Below are 6,000 nucleotides of genomic sequence, written 5' to 3' on the forward strand. Positions count from 1 at the left end.
AGTGCCATTTGACCAATGACGACTAATAAGTATGTGTCAAGTCTTATGCTTACAGGATAATAATGGTTTATGGATTAAAATGCTACGGATTAGCATATTATAGAGGCAAGGTATCGAAACGGGTCAGTAAATTGACCCGAGCCAGGTACGCGTAATTATAGTTGTGGATAATATACTTTATGGCTATATATGTGGCGAAAGCCCTTCGTAGTAAATGAGGGGCTAATGTTGACTAAAATGCCCTCGAAGGATAAATGAAGCAAACAACCCATAAAGGTTGTTTAGGAACTTATATTAAGATCTTGTAATCTTTAGACGCGTATGAAAATAGTAGGTATAAACTATCAAGGGTTAAACGCCTTAAAATACGTGTTGTTGCAAAATAGCATATTTGAGGGGTAAGACTCGGGATAGATAGTCTATTACATTAAACTCACCACATTCATAGTTGTGGTGGAAAAACTAATCAAAGTAAACGGGCGGGATTATGAGGCATGGAAGAAATGAGCGAAATAGGGCTTAAAAGGACATAAATGTCCTTAACGGGTCAAAATAAGCACTTGAACATAAACGGGTTTAGAATGTGTAATAACCCATGATTTGAGCCTTGTACAATAGGAAACAATCACAATGTTATGTGTACAAACGAAATAGGGACCGCAGACAGGTTGTTAGATGAAATCACAAATGGGTCAAAAGTTGGTAAAAAGGGTAATAAGCCGAAGAGTTAAAAGTCTTAAATTTTGATAATCCGGATGCTGGATTTTAACTCCAAATGATGGGGGATCAAGTTACAAGCCCGTAGGAAGAAACGGTAGGTCAAACGGACAAACGGATTAAACGTTATGAACGTTGCCGTTTTAGAAAACGGCAAACTTGGAGAATTCTGCAGAGGCCACCGTAAATTACGGTAGCTACCGTAATTTACGGTAGGCCATATAACTTTACGCCATGAACCTCCTGATTTACGGTGGAGGAATAAACATTCAGGGGCTACCGTAAATTACGGTAGCCACCGTAATTTACGGTGGACCCTGAACAAAAATGTATTTTTGATCAGTTTTGTTTCCCGGACTCGTTTAGATACATATTAAATCCCGTATGACTAAAACATTTCATGTTTTTATGAAATGTAGGTACTTTTTGGATGCCGGAAGACGATCAAGCTCAACGAAGGACCGAACACGATATAGTTACATGCTTCCGCATTTTGCCACGTTGTAAATTTTAAACAACAAATTTCGATCACGTTATGTAGAATAAATTATAATTTGTAAAAGTTTTAATAAACCCGAATTTTTGTAATATGTGTTGACTTAGTTACACAACTAATTGTTGGTAATTACATACAAAATTGTTAATTAGTAACTAGGGTGTTACAAGTTGGTATCAGAGCCTTGGTTTAAGAGATTCAAGTATGGTGAGGAAAACCATGCTTGGACTTAAACCTTACGCTCTTGATAAAGAATAGTGTTCGGTTCGAGGCTTGATCGCAAATCCGGTAAGTACACGTATGTTAATAGTTTAATATGCTAAATTGTTGTAAATAACACATAGGGCTATCGTGTAAAGCATGTTACCCCAATTAAACGATAGATGTGGTTGGCGAAAATACGCGCGTTGACGCGTATAGTAGAAAAAAAAAGCCTTGTATTATAATACGGGCGATTATTAAAGCTGACGTTACTAACTTTTGTGAATGTTATAATTGAAGGACACTCGCGTTTGAAGACGACCAGAGTCAAACAAATTGTGGATATGATGATGGAACGGTCCGAAGCATACAAGAGGAGCATGCTCACCAAGGACTAAATCGCGCAACGACCGCGAGCAAGGTTATTGGCAAAGAGTGCCTGTTAAAGCAAGCATTATCAGGTGCACACTTTTAAATTTAAATGCACAAGTAGTAATATGCAACAAACACGTAAGTAATGACGGTTGCATACATATACGATAGAACTTGGAAAACCTGATTTCCAAGAGAAATTTAATAGAAAATGTGTTATTCACGATGATGAATAACAAATGAGTAACAAGATTTGTTCGTATGGAAACTTGGATTGGGGTAATTATCCAAGTGGAAAAACTCTCAATTTAATGCTATTGAGAAAAGTAGCAATCACATTAACAAATGTGATTATATATATTAGTTTGATAAAAAGGAAAAGCATTGTATATGTTCATGGATGAAACATGTAAATCAAATAACTGTTAAATGGTAACTAAATAAATGGTTGCCAATGAAAGTCAAGAATATAGAAAGATTAGAGGCATCACTTACATGGGGTGTAGTGCGGAAATTATGAAAAGGTCATGTGTGTCATGTGTTGATCGCTTACTCTGGCCAAGTAAGTAGTGAACACATGATGTCATGAACTTTTTATGATAGACATACTTACATTCGATGTAGTAGGGACGGGATGAATGGGACGAATTAAAAAGGTACCCAAATGAATCAAACAAGTAAGATGTTTGATAGCAAACGTAAACGCAAGTCGGATGACGCGAGCGTATTACGTTAGAATAACGAGCCCGAAGGAAGGGACAAAGATGAAAGTAAATGGAAATACAGACCGACTAATAGGAATGCAAACGTATAAGGATAAAAGTTTGACTGTCACAAGTGATGAAATTCACATGGACAAGTCAAACAAATTGAATAAAGAATAAAGGACTTGATTGAATAAAAGCGATGGATCTCGCTAAGACGACCAAATAAACTAAAATAACATCTAAAACCATATAGAAATGGTTACTTGAAAATGATTACGGTAAAGATACCCGATGAATGGGTAGGATTTGGAAAGAATGCGTAAACCAAGAGACGGGAACGTGAAACAGAAAGTCAAAAGACTCGGAATATGAGTCATGACTAAAAGATAATGAGAATTTGTAAACGGAAATGTTAATAACTACGCTCAACTATTTTAAAATTGAACGGGTCGAATAAAGAACAGAGTTTGATGTTCACAAGTGATGAAATTTCACACGAACGAGTCAAACGAGATAAATAAAGTATAAAAACTTGATAGTGCAAGTAAGCGCAAACCGAATAATGGAAGCGCGAAACATTAATGAACCTACGTGATGGCTCATAAAGGAATATATATATATATAAAAAAAAATGTTAAAAACATTAAAATAAAAGAACCCGGGTAATGGGACGTAAAGGAGTATAAGTATGAACCGGGTAACGGTAAGTGTATGGAAAACCGACGTGTGAATTGAAGTTGGAAGTCGAGAAGTCGGAAAGATGATTCGAAAGAAAACAATGTAGCCTTAGACTACGGTCAAGGTCAAATGAAATCCAAAAAGTAAAGGTGAATAATTATAAACATAAAAAGGGGTGCCTTAACGCCATATGCGTGTATAAACGTATACACATTTGAATAAAGACTAGAATAAAAGATGATCTACGGGATCATCATAACCTACGGGATTAAACACAGTGTTAAGGTCTACGGGACCAAAAAGACCCTCGGGTCATAAAGGAAAGGAAACGAGTTGTTAATGTCTCACCTTAAAAAGGTGAAAAAATTTAAAGAAATAGCCTATGAGGCTAAGTGGAAGGAACCTACGGGCCAGTAAGTGTAAGAGGAGGGAACTTGTTACGATTCCCCGCATGAAACGAGAACGGAAAACAATAAATTATAGGTTGTCAATATCCCGGTATGGGTAAGAGACAAAAGTTAAAGAGAAGATCCTAATACCAAAACTTCAGTTTTACTAAGAAATAACGTATTACAAATATAAATTCCGTTAGGAATTTAAATAATAAGTATGAAAGATACAAGTCCTGACACTGATAGGCGCAAGGCAATATATTTGAAAAGTGATATTTTCGAAAATAAAAGTTTGATATAAATTAAACATGATGTGACATGATCACGGTCAAGAAATGCAATGTGAAAAGTAGAATCACATTATAACCAAGTGAGTGGTAAAGAGTAACTGGACTAATAAGTCGAGTTAGTGAAACCGGTTAAGATCATTTAAATAAAATTGGTCGCTTGTAAGCGGTGGATTCGGTATAACTGAACCGAATAAATGAATTTGAAAACAAAAGAAATTGTTGCTAAAGGTGAAAGATTTCATCTTTAAACGGGTCAAAGTAAAGGATTCATAAGGAAATTCGATAGTATATGAAAGCGATGGAAATCGCTAAGTTAAGCAAACTAGTGGAAATAACGAGATTACGTTATTTCGAAGTTACACTACGTCGTATGAGATATGTAGACAATTAGTAACCAAAAAGATGTTACCGTACTTTTGGGTAATACTAACGATTGGTTAAAAAGTATAAGTAATGTTTAGAAGATTTCTCAGCTCAAATACATTGAGTTTAAACTAAATGAATTATGTAAGAAAAGGTTTCGAGGACGAAACCTCTTTAAGGGGGGTAGACTTGTAACACCCCAAAAACGGGTTTGGTAATCAAACCACGTTAATACTAAAACACGGCTAAGGAACCGTTAGCGGTAAAATTTAGCCAGAAATTATTAGGATTATTATATGATTAAATCCAATATTTAATAAAAAGAGAAAAAGAATGCGTTTGGGAAATAAAGTTTATAGAAGGCCCGAGTTAACGGGACTTAAACTAAACTCGGTCATAGATCCCCAAAACCCACTAATTTAATTAGGAATGTTTAACCTAGTTAATAAGTGGGGAATATTGTTAGAAATAAGTAGGTTGTGCCCTACTTAATTAACTAAACCAAATTAGAGGGGCCAATATTGTTAAAATTGAAACTTATATTATTGGTTTTAATTAAAAATAAAACCAAACACCTCAAATGGAGATGTCTGGTCGTACAAGAAACGCAGGGGGCGACACAGGCTCCCCTTCAAGCCCTAGTTCCACTAAAAATTGATCAATTGGAGGTTCAATTCAGTCCCAAATCAAGTTCTAAACACGAATTAGTGATCACCTCACTGAAGGGATCATAAGGTATGCAAAATTCTAGTATTTTGATTCATCTCAAGTTCTAGGTTAATTGTGAAAAACTGAAATTGAGCTTGATTGTGTCATGCATGAATGAAATTAGAAGAGATATGGAGTCTAGGGATGAACCCTAGGTGAAATGTTGTTAAAAGATTTCATGTTAATTATAGAGTTCATAATCACCATTGTAGGTGGTTAATGAACTTGAAGAAAACTTGATAAACCCTAGAATTATGATCTTTCTCTAGCATAATCTGAATTCAAGAGTTAATTTCAGAAATATGAATGTTAAGACTTGTGTAGAATTTTCTAATCGAAGTTAATTTAGATGACAATTACAAGTCATAAACTTGGTTTTGATGATATAAAAATCTGACCCGCTAGGTGTTTGATGAAACGCCTAAGTGAGGATTAAAATGCTAAAAGTTGGGTAAAAACGCAGATTTGATTATTATAAATAATTATGCGTTAAAGGTTATGAAAAATGGGTTTTAGATGGTTTAATGAAATTAATGTTGTATTGGTGTTTATAAACACCATACTAACTTGTATAAAGGAACTACTTGAACAAAAAGGGGAAAATTGTTAAGAGTTCATACTTGGTTTGAAGTGGGTCTTGACATAAGAATTAAACTCATAATCTATGATTTAGTTCAATAAGAAAGTAGTCAAAGATTCATAAGGTGTGAAAGTCATGATTTAGAATGACTAATCTAACAACCTTGTGAATTATGAATGAAAGTAGGCGCTTAACAAGCTAGGTGAAGCTTGGGATGGAAGCGGGTCGATCGAAGCAAGTGAGTAAAGAAAAGCGTAATTCGGATGCAAGGTAAGTGAAACTTACACCTTTCGTAGAATAATTAGTTATTCTATAAGTTTTAAATTCGATAAGAACAATATTGGAAATATGGATTCCCGACGCAATTGATACGAGTCGGGGCATATGCAATATTTGGTAAAAACCATGATGAAGGGTAAACATTGGAAAATGGTAATATAGCTGTAAATGATAAGCATACAATGAATCTGGAAATGTTACCGTATGGGGTAACTCA

The sequence above is a fragment of the Helianthus annuus genome, chromosome 12 (genome assembly GCF_002127325.2).
Source record: "Helianthus annuus cultivar XRQ/B chromosome 12, HanXRQr2.0-SUNRISE, whole genome shotgun sequence".
In the NCBI taxonomy this organism is placed as follows: domain Eukaryota; kingdom Viridiplantae; phylum Streptophyta; class Magnoliopsida; order Asterales; family Asteraceae; genus Helianthus; species Helianthus annuus.